Raw genomic sequence first — 16177 nt, forward strand, 5'->3', positions numbered from 1 at the left:
TAAAGTCTATGGGAAAACAATTGGTTGGTTGTCTCTGTAGCGAGCTACCGCATATGACATTTTGTGCCATATAGCGTCCCTGGAAACCAGATGATGGGACCGACTAGCACATTTTCGGACGGGATTCTCATCTTGGAGGCATTGTAGAAGAATTTAGAGAGAAATTGAGATCCAGGGGGGATTGATGATGAAAATATGACACATGTAGTGTTACAAGCTTAAGGAGGACCATAGACCGGACAGATACGGACATACATTCTATATTTCAATGGTAGCGGTATATATCGTGGCTCGGGGTAAGGTGGGATGCTGGTTGTACTGCTGGCACTACCCCGGTTCAATGTGTGGGTGTGTGTCTGGTTGTTCTGTTGTCACTACCCCGATTCAGCATTCGGTGATGTGTTTGGTTGTTATGTTGTCACTACCCCAGTTCAGTGTTTGGTCTCTTTAATGTGTAAATATGGTAAATATCAGAAAACTTCTGATAATTTAAATCAAATTTGGAGAGAGTCTAAAGGTTTCTAATTCATTAGTCATATACATATATATTATGTAGTGATACTGTGCAAGTGGAAAACATGTCACATTGATACTTTATGTCTTTACATTGCTCTTAGTAGGAATAATGATAGGACAAAAGTCAACTGACATCTAGGATAATTGCATGCTGATAGCAAATGTTGCAAAATTAGGTCACTGTGACCTACTTTTTCTATGATTACATTAAGGCAACAAAATTAGACATCAAGGATGAGGAAGGCATGCCGATAACAAATATTGCAAAATTAGGTCACTGACCTACTTTTTCAGTAATTATGATAGGACAATAGAAATGGACATATAAGATGAGAAAGGAATGCTGATAGAAAATATTGCAAAATAAGGTCACTGTGACCGATTTCTTCAGTTATTTTATTAGGGCAATAGAAATGGACACTTAAGATGAGAGGTATGTCGATAACAAATATTGCAAAATTATGTCACTCTGACCTACTTTTTTTCAATTATTATGGTAGGGCAATAAAAATGGACATCTAGGATGAGAAGGCATGCCAATAGCAAATATGGCAAAATTTGGTCACTGTGACCTTTTTCAATAATTATATTAGGGCAACAGAAATGGACATCTAGGATAACCTTACATTCTTTGAGATAGACCCTTGGTAATATACTGCCCACCAGCCATGCAGCTATCAGCCTCTAGTTGGTTCGTAGGGGGATGTAAAAAAATGATATGGGGCTATAATCACAGCAGGTGAGCGTTTAGGCCTATAGGCCTCTTGTTTCATTATGCGACAAGATTTGGAAAAATTGGATCATATGATATAAGGAAATTGTTTCATCTTGTCCATTCTTCAATATAATTTTAGCATATAAAAGCCTACAAGCTATGTGGCCATTGGCTTCTTGTTTTTCACTGTAAAGCATTTACTGAAATGAAATTGTGGAAATAATTTTGTTTGTCTTGCAATTGGGTTTTAAACAAAAATACAAAAGTAAAATTCAGCTCTAATCAACAATTTCCATATTTTCACGATTGAAAAGGTTGTTGGAAAATCGGTAAAAAAAACACTGCATTCCATGAGACAAGTATCAGGATAATTATCGTGAGGGAGGCGTAAAGAGAAAAAATTACTAATTAATACCACCCTGCAGCAATTGTTGTAAACTTTGTCTTTGGGATGCATGTAGAAGGTAAATTGGTACATAACACTATGGTGATCATGACTAATATTCCGTGAAATTTCCAAAATGACACCCTGATTGAGTACAGACAGCACTATTTTAAAAAATGAGGGAATATCTTGTTTATTTACTTGAATTTGAAACAGGTATTCGACCATCAATCAAATGTTTTAGTGTTTTCTTCAAAAAATACTTTTATATTTTCAGATGGTGAGTGGATACCTGAAGGCCAGAGGTTTTCAAGTACATGAGGCAGCGAGTACGAGAATCACTTACTCGAGTAGATCCTCCTGCAGCAGCACAGCGATGAAGCTATGCCATTTCAAGAAGAACGTATCGAGTACCTGTGCCTAACAGCCTGTGGCACATGGATGGTCATATGCGACTTATAAGGTATTCATTTAATTACGCTGAAATCATATGACAAGTATCTATATAGATTTAATCAATGAAAATGTAAACTAAATACAATCATATTGTAACAGCCAAGTGGTTCGACCCAACCACTAATCCTGGTAGCGTGGCTGACTGCTACATAGGTTTAGGTATCAATCTGATTGATACCAAGTCCATAAAGAACTTAGCTAAGGGTCAGATAATTATATATAATGAGTCTTAAAACTTAACTACTATTTGTCACCATGTCCTGTCTCTTCTTTCTCTTGTAAGTTATGTTTCTTCTTCATCAACATCATCAGTAATTATGTCCAGTTGTCTATGTTTTTTATACAATGTCAAATTTGATCAAGTAGAAGGAACACTTAAATTATCTGCCCTTAGACCAGTAGCTTTTAGCTAAGTTAAACAAACTTTGTTTTGAAGTATGGGAATACCCATACTATAAATCACTATCCCAAGGACTGTGATCACTACTCAAATACAACCAAGAGTTATATCAAGTTAAATAATTTAATTATGGAATATTAAAGATGACATACAATTCTTACAACCTATCAACTATCAACCGATCAACTATACTCATCTCTCACATGACTCTCACACCTATGATCAATTAAATCTATGAATATTTACAATGAAGGATTTGAATATATGATGAATGGAATATACAGTGTTAGATATAACTTTCTAAACCCTAATTCCAGCAAGCTCCAGCCTTTTAACGAGTTATGTGCCACGGGGCCGATTTTGGGCCGATTATAGTACTACGTTGAGTGCCAGTGGGCCGATTTTAGGCCGATGCAGGACAGTAAAAAATGAAGATATTATTTTCTTAATTTATTTATTACAGATTGATAGGGGAATATCTTAACTTCACATTGAAATAAATGTTGACGTCATATCATGATAAATGACGTCATTAGTTCAAAGCCGTGAACAAGGTCACGACGTTGTTCAAGGGAACGTCATTTTTACTACATCAGCGTTTTCGGGTTTTATTTTATGGGCCAAACGATCACCTGTATTTTACATTAAACAGCCGATTAACATCTTGGGTTTCTTTTTCTGAATCAAATTAATATATTTTGTTTCCTTGTGAGTTGTATTTGGTAATTAGGCTAGTTCAACGGACGAAGATTATTTCTGTCTGATAACATTGTGTTCATCATTACATAATACACGATATATGCCTACATGTACTGTAGATCGATGATCTCGTTGAAATCAGTTTATTATAAACTACCCAGTGTAAATATTGTGCATATATTGTCGTTTCGGTATTTATATTTAGGAAAGTCATACAGTATTTACAATGTAGAAAACCTAAGATTTGATAAAAAAAAAGTTTTTTTCTAATAACCAATAAAAAAATCAATATTATGGAATAGGCCACAATTTTCCGGAGCTGATAAATCTGCTGGCAGTATGAAAATGGTTAGTGGAAATTATCCCACCCATTGCCTCAAAACTGAATTAAAAAAAGGTGTGATAAATTGTCTAAGATAAGGTATAAGAAAACGTGAATCCTTGCATTTGCTTCATGTGCAAAGATAATGTTTAGGAATGTGTGAAACTGTACATTTATTTACCATATATACAAAGATGATGTTTAGGAATGTGTGAAACTGTACATTTATTTACCATATATACAAAGATGATGTTTAGGAATGTGTGAAACTGTACATTTATTTACCATATATACAAAGATAAAGTTTAAGGATGTACAAAGTTAGTGTTAAAGAATACCTGAATCACTCTACTGTATAGATATGTCCTCTTGGGTTGTGTAAAATTCATATTAAACAGTTTTACTTTATTTTATATGGGATTGATTGAGTACATACATGTAATCCGTTCACTAAGTACAGCGCGCCAATGGACCATGACCATCTATTTTGGTAGTGTGGGAATCACTGGGGTCATGTGATATTTTACGTGTATTTTTAGCCAAGGCTATCGCTGTACATAGCCAGGTCAGTTTAGGTGGAAAACGACCTTACCTCTTTAGATCCTTTCTTGGAAAATAAACTAAAATAAATCAAAATTCCATATAGGACACTGAGCAAGAACATTTGTAGACCCGCTCTTGACAAAACTACCCCATTGAAATATTCTGCCAAAGACATCCAGCAAGACAGCCCATCTGATCACATTATACTGACAGGGTATACCAGTCGCCCTACCCCAAAAATGTACATGTACCATCACTACAGACTCTGGTTTGTCTCCACCAGGGAAAGGCCATAAGTGAGTCATTGTCAAGAGATATTATAAAGAAGATAGTTGAGAGAAAGAAAAGATATGATCCGAAGTTAAGTCGCCTCTTATCATAATGGAACGGGGACAGCAGAAACAATTTTTACGCCCTACCTGCAGAGCAGTGGCAAGTATAGTAGATGACAATGTAATCATTACTGTTGCTGTAATATTGACCGGGGACGGAGAAATTGTATAGCTTTTATGCATGACTATATGTTGCCAAAATGCATGTGACATTACTTTAGCAATGTTTTACTCAAAACACAGGATGTTACATTTTATGTCGTAAAAGCTATAGAATTTTAAACAGAGCAACGACAGTCTCGACAGAGTTGTGATAACTAAACTCCAGATTGTGTTTCTTGTTTGACAGCTATACCATAACACTGACATACACTGTCATATAAGAAAAATTAAAAATTCACATTTTCTATACAAGCGCCTGTGGCATACATTGACATTAGCTTGTCCTACCACGGTACATGTACGTCTTCACTCCACTACTTCCAAAAATACAACTCAAAAGCAAATATAAATTTGCCGTACTAGCGTGCCCGTGTAACAGCAGTCGGCGTTTAATCAAAATTATGCATGTTTAATGTATATACACCGATCTTTTGTACAAATATTCCGTACTCAAACGAAATCGCTCCTCTGAAACAACATGATACAGATGTACATGAAACTTTGGAAAACTATTTGAATAGTCAAATACAATATCCCCGTCATCGGTATGCACCTGGCGCCCAGGAAAAACCAGAGATAGCCCCCTGAAACCAGTATCCGCGGTGGCGGGAAAACGATTATACCCTTTCAGGTGTACCTAGGGGTAACGCTGGACCTGCGTTATTGAGGAAATATATACAATTGATATATTGTATTACATGTACACTACATATTTGTCAAAAGCAGGAAAAATCAAATGAAAAATTTAGCTGTGTCCGCCCTGCTGAGATGGCAGCTAGAAAGTGACCTCACGACCACGTGTACCCGGGTATGTACATGTATACCCGCTCCCGCGGAGCGTGCGCCTAGCATGAGTAATACGATGTCGTTAAAGACAAATTATTCCCGCTATACTGACGAAACGCGGGAATATTTAAATACTGTGGATTCAAACACAGGGACTTGAAAATTTGTTTCAATGTACAGGTAATTGGAACTTCCCTAGTGTGTATAGCACATTTTCAGACGTTTTTGTTGGTGTGTGTGTGGGTTTTTTTTAATGACACCCCCATTATAAGGTAAAGAACTTATAATGTACACCACGGGTCATTTTTACCGAAAGTATGTTTTACTATACATACTAGGGTTGATTGCATTGATCTACAACTTGCAAGAGAGTTTTTCTATTCGAGTATGTTAGTATATACAACATTTTGAACTATCTGACAGTTACTGGTCTTCATCACAAGATTTGAGTAACCATAGCCACTTTTTTAGCTCACCTGCCCGAATGAGCTTATGCCTTGGTGCGGCGTCCGGCCGGCCGGCCGGCCGGCCGTCCGGCGTCAACTTTTTCATTCAAACAACTTCTTCTCAATAGCCCAGGGACTTGATATTGGGCCTGTAGCATGCTGGGGTGAAGGGCTACAAAGTTTGTTCAAATAAATGACCTTGACCTTCATTCAAGGTCACATGGGTCAAATAGGCTATAATCTTCAAACGAATCTTCTCAATAACCAAGTGGCCCAGGGACTCGATATTGGGCCTGTAGCATGCTGGGGTGAAGGGCTACAAAGTTTGTTCAAATAAATGATCTTGACCTACATTCAAGGTCACATTGGTGAAATAGGCTATAATCTTCAAACGACTTCTTCTCAATAACCAAGAGGCCCAGGGACTTGATATTGGGCCTGTAGCATGCTGGGTTGAAGGGCTACCAATTTTGTTCAAATAAATGACGTTGACCTACATTTAAGGTCACAGGGCTGAAATCGGCTTAAATCTGTCAACAATAATTTTGCGATAACCAAGAGCCTCCGAGACCTGATATTGGGCCAATGGAATGCTGGAATGCAGGACTAGAACATTTTTAATATGAATAAACCTAGCTTACTATGATATTGGAATTTAGAGGTTATCAGCATAGTATCTGTAGAAATGACCTCAATCAACTTCAAAGTTGCTGTAGAGCCAGGTGAGCTATACAGGCCCATTGGGCCTCTTGTTCAATATACAATAAATGTTCAGATGACTATTTGTGCCATGCTGTTACATGATTTCAGTTACAATTCTAAAATTGAATTAGTATGTAAATATATGTTATCCTGTCAATATCCACAAAGCGAGTGTAGTCTACTGTACTCAAAAGTCATGCCAGTAGATAGCGGTACATATACTTACTGCTTACATCTAGTGCTTACTTGTGTGAACTATAAATCAATAACAAAATGGTTCATATATTTCTATATATGATTTCACAAATTATGTGGTGTCTGAAGATCTGAATGAAGTGAATAAACGATGTATTAAATTATTTTTATGAAATATTCAAGTCATATTAGAGCATTCTCTTTTAAAAATATTGATTTCAAGTCCATTTTTGTAATTCAACTATGACAGCAATCAGGCCTCAAATGGCGAATGATTACAAAAATTTTAAATACTTATCGGTCAAATAAACCCCTAATATTTTACATATGATTAATTTTGACATTAGAGAACATATTATCGTGTCCATTCTCTAAGCACTGGTAGAAAGTACAGAATAGAGCTTCATGAATATATTCTCAAAATTACTAATTACCCCGGTAAATATAACATTTTACATAAACCTCCCATGACTGATGGTGAACTTAAACTTGCAAATATCCTGTGTCATTCCAATTTTGATATGTGTAAATATATACACGTACGGTATATAATTATATAGATATGGAATGCTTCACAAATTTGCATACAGTTATGGAATCTTATAACACCCCCAAAAATGTTCTCACCACATAAAAGGTGTGATTTGTGCAATAACATTGCTGAACTGTGTGGTTCAGTATGATTGGATGATCAACATTGGAAAAGGACAATAAATAGGGAATGTGTTGTCCCATCGAATGGACTGTAATCTTTGTGATCAGGTTTGAAGTTGAAAATGAAGCTTACAGTTTTCTTTTCCTGTTTGGTGAATTATTCGATGAAGAGAGTCTTTATCTGGTTGTTATTCTTTATCACATTGTTTATAATACTGTAATTATATCAGAAGTATATCTTCTCATAAAAAGGTTTATTAACATCAAATGATTCCTGAACAAAAGGAGTCAAGTTTTTTGTTTTGAAGTACCATACTTGCTTGAGTACAGTTTCAATAGGATACATTTCTAATCCTTGCCTTGATTAGTAGCTCTGGTTTTGGTTTTCAGTAATTCTTTGTGTGTTTCATCATATCAAGTTGAAATATGCCAAACTAGCGATGGAACTAGCCTAAATTTAGTGCATATTAGAAGTTGACATCAATAAGGTCACAGAGTCCTGGCTGTATCATAACTGATGATGCCTTCCCGAAAGAAAGAAGACATATTTCAAATTATTTGCAATTAATTCCTAAACCGATATCAGTAAATTTATCAACTTTAAACTTAGAAGATTACTGATTTTGCATTAAACAATAATGTTTGTTTACAGTACTTACAGTACATTGTACTTTGAGTTAAAGATATTTCTTGTTAAGGTATTTTTGTAGTAAAGCTCCTCGGATCCCTTTTTGTTTGGTCTTGCTTCCACATAAAACGTTTGTAGCAGTTTGGACAATTTATCGGAAGTTATTGTTTTAAAATCCACCCCGGATTCCCTTGTTTCTATGTTCCAGTCTGAAAATAAATAGAATCTAGACAGCTGAGGAAGTGACATAGTCATCTGTGTAACATTTAAAACCGTTTTCTGATTGCGTTGAAGAAGTTGCAACATTTAACGTGTTTTAATTGATTTTATACAAAATGACATTATCAACAAACTTCCGTCATCGCATGTTAAATTTATCTTTCCCTGAAATAACTTCCCATGTCGTGTTTTTCTTTGTTGACTTTGCCTGTCGTGAATCAAACATCTCCGCTAGTTCTTCTTCGGATGTTGAAACAAATCGTTTCTGTTTATGATCTGATGTATGTGTTTCAGCTACGATGCCAGGAATTTTGGGTTCAAGTTTAGTAGGTGAGGGTAGGCCTAGCGGAGAGTCTGGTGAAGGGAGGTCGTCCATGGCGAATTCAAGTCGTATCACTACCAAGTTGTTTCGGTACTCGGTCGTTTCGGTACTTGCGGAAGTCGTTTCGGTACTTACAAAAGTAGTTTCGGTACCTGAATATAAGCCAATAATGAACGTCTTAAGACCATGTTTTGACGATTGTTGTGCTATATTTACAAAGTATCCTAACTGAACAAAGGGAGAAAACTCTAACAGTCAAACAGAATAAACGTCCCCGAGATAGACTATGTATGTATTATGAATGACTCTATTTATTCCGTTCGGGGCTAAACAGAATTGCTTCATTGTTCATGGTTCCTATTATCATCATCTTAAATCTCTATGCCGTTTATCGTTTTTAAAGATATTTCTTGTTAAATTATTATTCTTATCCCTGTTTCAAAGTAGGTTCTTTATATTATTTGCAAACAATAAACAAGTCTCGAGTCCATATAGGTTCATCAGTAGAAAACTGAATTATCTGTAGAAAGAATTTGTTATAATCTTTAAAAAGTAATGAAGATGTGAAGTTTGTTTCTATCCATACCCGAGTACTTAATGTTTCATATGGAAGCTGAGATCAAATACGTTCCTGTCGTTCAGTGAGGTAGCCACCAACTACTACAGGGAAATCATTCACTCAACTGGTTGAACTAACTCATGCGCAGTTTCAAAGTCTTTGATTTTTCCTGCACCAATGTTGTATAATATATATAGTCAGTGCCAATAGTGACGTGTACAATTGGGTGGCGTTCTATAGTCGGTACAAATAGTGACGTGTACAATGGTGTGGCGTTCTATAGTCAGTACCAATAGTGACGTGTACAATGGTGTGGCGTTCTATAGTCAGTACCAATAGTGACGTGTACAATGGTGTGGCGTTCTATAGTCAGTACCAATAGTGACGTGTACAATGGTGTGGCGTTCTATAGTCAGTACCAATAGTGACGTGTACAATGGTGTGGCGTTCTATAGTCAGTACCAATAGTGACGTGTACAATGGTGTGGCGTTCTATAGTCAGTACCAATAGTGACGTGTACAATGGTGTGGCGTTCTATAGTCAGTACCAATAGTGACGTGTAAAATGGGGTGGCGTTCTATAGTCAGTACCAATAGTGACGTGTACAATGGTGTGGCGTTCTAGTTATATAATTTAGGATAAAGTATGATAACATTGTTCATAATAACACCACAGTAAGATCCATGTGAGGACGAGTGTGTAGGGGACATCACAGTAAGGTCCATGTGAGGACGAGTGTGTAGGGGGACACCACAGTAAGGTCCATGTGAGGACGAGTGTGTAGGGGACACCACAGTAAGGTCCATGTGAGGACGAGTGTGTAGGGGACACCACAGTAAGGTCCATGTGAGGACGAGTGTGTAGGGGACACCGCAGTAAGGTCCATGTGAGGATGAGTGTGTAGGGGACACCACAGTAAGGTCCATGTGGGGACGAGTGTGTAGGGGACACCACAGTAAGGTCCATGTGAGGACGAGTGTGTAGGGGACACCACAGTAAGGTCCATGTGAGGACGAGTGTGTAGGGGACACCACAGTTAGGTCCATGTGAGGACAAGTGTGTAGGGGACACCACAGTAAGGTCCATGTGAGGACGAGTGTGTAGGGGACACCGCAGTAAGGTTCATGTGCGGACGAGTGTGTAGGGGACACCACAGTAAGGTCCATGTGGGGACGAGTGTGTAGGGGACACCACAGTAAGGTCCATGTGAGGACGAGTGTGTAGGGGACACCACAGTAAGGTCCATGTGAGGACGAGTGTGTAGGGGACACCGCAGTAAGGTCCATGTGAGGATGAGTGTGTAGGGGACACCACAGTAAGGTCCATGTGGGGACGAGTGTGTAGGGGACACCACAGTAAGGTCCATGTGAGGACGAGTGTGTAGGGGACACCACAGTAAGGTCCATGTGAGGACGAGTGTGTAGGGGACACCACAGTTAGGTCCATGTGAGGACAAGTGTGTAGGGGACACCACAGTAAGGTCCATGTGAGGACGAGTGTGTAGGGGACACCACAGTTAGGTTCATGTGAGGACGAGTGTGTAGGGGACACCACAGTAAGGTCCATGTGAGGACGAGTGTGAAGGGGACACCACAGTAAGGTCCATGTGAGGACGAGTGTGTAGGGGACACCACAGTAAGGTCCATGTGAGGACGAGTGTGTAGGGGACACCACAGTAAGGTCCATGTGAGGACGAGTGTGTAGGGGACACCACAGTAAGGTCCATGTGAGGACGAGTGTGTAGGGGACACCACAGTAAGGTCCATGTGAGGACGAGTGTGTAGGGGACACCACAGTAAGGTCCATGTGAGGACGAGTGTGTAGGGGACACCACAGTAAGGTCCATGTGAGGACGAGTGTGTAGGGGACACCACAGTAAGGTCCATGTGAGGACGAGTGTGTAGAGGACACCGCAGTAAGGTTCATGTGAGGATGAGTGTGTAGGGGACACCACAGTAAGGTCCATGTGAGGACGAGTGTGTAGGGGACACCACAGTAAGGTCCATGTGAGGACGAGTGTGTAGGGGACACCACAGTAAGGTCCATGTGAGGACGAGTGTGTAGGGGACACCACAGTAAGGTCCATGTGAGGACGAGTGTGTAGATGACACCGCAGTAAGGTTCATGTGAGGACGAGTGTGTAGGGGACACCACAGTAAGGTCCATGTGAGGACGAGTGTGTAGGGGACACCACAGTAAGGTCCATGTGAGGACGAGTGTGTAGAGGACACCACAGTAAGGTCCATGTGAGGACGAGTGTGTAGGGGACACCACAGTAAGGTCCATGTGAGGACGAGTGTGTAGGGGACACCACAGTAAGGTCCATGTGAGGACGAGTGTGTAGGGGACACCACAGTAAGGTCCATGTGAGGGACGAGTTTGAGGTTAATGTGTACACTTGAATATGAGATATTATCTTGATTGTTAGTGACCTTTGACCTTCTGACTAAAAAAGACAAGAATTCTAAACAAGCACTCTTGATAAGGAATGAATGTGAATTTTCTGTCTGATTGGAGAAAATGACGGATGGACGACACCACTATGAAATCCCTTAAGGATATTAATGTGGGAAAGGGGTATGGGATATCAACACTCGTCACATCTTGACCGATTCCGTAGCTACATCAAATCGAGGTTAGCAGAATGGAGATAACCAGTGATCAAGATCATATTAGTACTTCCTATGAAATAATGATAACGAAATATTACTCTCAAAACCCAAAATTAGATTTCTGCAGAATTTCAGATTTTCTTTTCGTTTTGTATTACATTGTATCATATTAAAAGTCAGAGAAAATATCAATGCTGATATAATCTACAGAAATCTACGTATTCTATGGAAAATCTAGAATTGATCTGATAGCCAATTTTCTTCAAAGAACCATTATCAAAATTACCAAGCTCAACGGACCACGAAAACTTCCACAATACTTTATGTAAGAAGAGGCAGATTGACCTGAAGTTACCCGAGTTCTGATAACGACACAGAAAGTCATGTTTTGTTTTTAAGTACAAGAAGGAACTCATAAGGTCATTCATTTTTAAAAACGGTTTCCCCTCGTTCCTGTATGCTACTGACCCAATTTCATGACCTTAGGCCTCTTGAGTATTAAGAAGTTAGGTATTAAGAGGAAACCGTTGTATTAAGAAGAAACCGTTGTATTAAGAAGTTATGTATTAAGAAGAAACCGTTGTATTAAGAAGTTATGTATTAAGAAGAAACCGTTGTATTAAGAAGTTAGGTATTAAGAGGAAACCGTTGTATTAAGAAGAAACCGTTGTATTAAGAAGTTAGGTATTAAGAAGAAACCGTTGTATTAAGAAGAAACCATTGAAAGGCTGTATTACATTTGACCCTTATGACCTTGAAAGTAGGTCAGTTTATTCGTTTATTTGAACAAGCCTGGTCAACTCTATCACTGCATGACTGTGGTTGCTTCCGCGGAGACAGAGAAGCAAAAATCACATCACCCACGACTTACGGCGTGAGTCTGTTAGACAAAAAGACGAGTAAACGTGAAAAGCCACTATGAATTTGCATTGAAACTTCTCTGATAAACAAACTCATCGGGGGATGCAGCGTGTCCAGGGTTGGGTCACGTTCTATTTTTGGCTGTTTATTTCATATTTTACTTATGAGTTGTTGCCTAAACTGAGCAGAATTGATTGAAGGAAATTAAATGAAGATAAACCCACAGGAGACTATATAGTTTCTCTTGATAACTATTTTTTTTATCTACAAACAAAAACGGAGATGATTTACAGTTTTTAACACATTTGGCTCCTGTGACTGAAGAAGTCGTTTATATCAATATAGCCCGATTGACCTCATTTGGCCCCGCCCCTCAGGCCCCTGGGGGGTCAGCCCAATCATTTGTACAATTTTGAATCCCCACCACATAGTGATGCTACCAGGCAAATATAAGCGATATCTAATGCTAGGTTTCAGAGAAAAAGACGTTTATATCAATATAGCCCGATTGACCTCATTTGGCCCCACCCCAGAGACCCCCAGGGGGTCAGCCCCATCATTTGTACAATTTTGGATCCCCGACCCATAGTGATGCTACCAAGCAAATATGAGCGATATCCATTGCTCGGTTTCAGAGAAGAAGACGTTTATATCAATATAGCCCGATTGACCTCATTTGGCCCCGCCCCAGAGACCCCCAGGGGGTCAGCCCCATCATTTGTACAATTTTGAATCCCCGACCCATAGTGATGCTACCAAGCAAATATGAGCGATATCCATTGCTCGGTTTCAGAGAAGAAGACGTTTATATCAATATAGCCCGATTGACCTCATTTGGCCCCGCCCCAGAGACCCCCAGGGGGTCAGCCCCATCATTTGTACAATTTTGAATCCCCCACCCATAGTGATGCTACCAAGCAAATATGACCGATACCCATTGCTCGGTTTCAGAGAAGAAGTCGTTTATATCAAAATAGCTAAATTGACCCCTTTTGGCCCCGCCATAAAGGCCCCTGGGGGGTCAGCCCCATCATTAGTACAATTTTGAGTCCCCTACCCATAGGGATGCTTCTGACCAAATTTGGTGAAATTCCGATCAGCAGTTATGAAGAAGTAGTCAAATAAGTCAATTGTTGATGGACGGACGACAGACGGATGGACGGACGACGGACGACAGACGCCACGGTATGGCATAAGCTCACCTTGGTCCTTCGGACCAGGTGAGCTAAAAATTGGTAGCCCTTCATCCAAGCATGCTTTTTGCTAAATATGACAGTGGGCCTCTTATATATTAAGAAGTTGAGTAATGGGTTTTTAAGGTAATTCATTTGAACAAACTTGGTAGTCATTCATGAAAACAAGAGACCCAAAGGGCCTTAACGGTCACCTGAGATTTGAAATATTTCGGCCAACTAAATTGACCCTTTTTGGCCCCACCCATCAGTCCTAATAGGGTCAGTCTATGAAGAGTATTTGATTCTAACATATAGTAGATAAGAAGATTTTTGAAATTTCAGTCAATTCGACCCTTTTTGGCCCCGCCCACTAACCCCTGGGGGTCAACCAGGGCCAACATGTACATACCATCAAATCGTCATCCCATGCTGATAATTTGATACAAGTTAGAATGAATTCCAATAGAAATCAAACAAATAATAGTCAAAAATGTGATTTCCTTATATAAACTATAGTAAAGTTTACCCCTCCCCAGGGGCAAACGTGAGACCCCAGGGTCATGAAATTCACAATTTTGGTAAAGCACTATTAGACCCCTTCATCTATGAAGAGTATTTGATTCTACCATATCTGAGAGTAGAGAAGATTTTTGAAATTTTAGTCAATGTTGTTCAGGAAAACCATAATGGCGCAATCAGTTACAAAATGGCCGACGTGGCTGCCATGTCAAAGTTTTTACGAAGCCGAAAAATAACACTTAGTTGGCTCTCCTTCCTTAACATCCTCACAAACTTCCAGCTCAATGGTACCAATGGAAATGGAGAAGTTTAAAATGTGTTTTTCAAGATGGCTGTCATGGTGGCCACCTTGAATATCTGACAGACCTGAAACACTTGGTCAGGACCATCTCAGGATCATTTCAGACAAGTTTCAGCTCAATCTCATCAGTGGAACTTGAGAAGAAGTTTCAAATGTGTTTTCAAAATGGCGGCTGTCGCGGCCATCTTTGATTTCAGATTGACCCAACCAAGTATCATTTCAGGCAAGTTTCAGCTCAATCACACTGGTGGAACTTGATAAGTTTGAAATGTGAAAAGTTTACGCACAGCGGACGGTGGACGGCGCACGACGACAGACGAAACATGATGACTATAGGTCATCCTGACCCTTCGGGTCAGATGATCTAAAAATGTAAATTGTTTACGAACAGCCGATGCACAACGACGGACAAAAGGCAACACGAAAGCTGTTTTAAGGACCAAGGTACTATTGGTGAAAATATCTTATCAGTATTTGTTAAGGAATAACATTGTTTTTGTTTGTGGATGCACAGATCGTAGACGAGGGATGTAAACAGTCGATCCTACAAAATAATAAAGCCAAGTCTTCTTTAAATATAAAGAACGGTTTATTTATGTGAACAAAAAGATATGGTGACATGCAATAAAACAGAATTTTAAACTTCACTGAATTCATATATAAACTCCTTATGTTAACACTGTGGAGTATTAAATATCAACTCCTTATATTAACACTGTTGAGTATTAAATATCAACTCCCTATGTTAACACTGGAGTATTGAATATCCACTCCTTATGTTAACACTGTGGAGTATTAAATATCAATTCCTTATGTTAACACTGTGGAGTATTTAATATCAACTCCTTATGTTAACACTGTGGAGTATTAAATATCAACTCCTTATGTTAACACTGTGGAGTATTAAATATCAACTCCTTATGTTAACACTGTGAAGTATTAAATATCAACTCCTTATGTTAACACTGTGGAGTATTAAATATCAACTCCTTATATTAACACTGTGGAGTATTAAATATCAACTCCTTATGTTAACACTGTGGAGTATTAAATATCAACTCCTTATGTTAACACTGTGGAGTATTATATTCTCTTCTTATGTACATGTACATGTATATAAATGTCTTATACCACAGACTTTAACATAGTAATACCACGTACATATACATGTATATAAATGTCTTATACCACAGACTTTAACATGGTAATACCACGTACATGTATATAAATGTCTTATACCACAGACTTTAACATGGTAATACCACGTACATGTAAACATGTATATAAATGTCTTATACCACAGACTTTAACATGGTAATACCACGTACACGTACATGCATATAAATGTCTTATACCACAGACTTTAACATGGTAATACCACGTACATATACATGTATATAAATGTCTTATACCACAGACTTTAACATGGTAATACCACGTACATGTATATAAATGTCTTATACCACAGACTTTAACATGGTAATACCACGTACATGTACATGCATATAAATGTCTTATACCACAGACTTTAACATGGTAATACCACGTACAAATGTACATATACATGTACATAAATGTCTTATACCACAGACTTTAACATGGTAATACCACGTACATGTACATGTATATAACTGTCTTATACCACAGACTTTAACATGGTAATACCA

At 38.6% G+C, this 16177-nt stretch overlaps 2 protein-coding genes across 5 annotated transcripts in view; one reads left to right on the top strand and one right to left on the bottom strand.

Annotated features, from left to right (window-relative positions):
- Nucleotides 1-16177, bottom strand: part of LOC117314740 — a gene marked incomplete in the record, with an annotated part of 896274 nt that overhangs the window by 536305 nt on the left and 343792 nt on the right.
- Nucleotides 1-16177, top strand: part of LOC117314739 — a 439277-nt gene that overhangs the window by 202462 nt on the left and 220638 nt on the right. The gene's annotated exons all lie outside the window — the stretch shown is intronic.

The sequence above is a fragment of the Pecten maximus genome, chromosome 16 (assembly GCF_902652985.1).
Source record: "Pecten maximus chromosome 16, xPecMax1.1, whole genome shotgun sequence".
Lineage (NCBI taxonomy): Eukaryota > Metazoa > Mollusca > Bivalvia > Pectinida > Pectinidae > Pecten > Pecten maximus.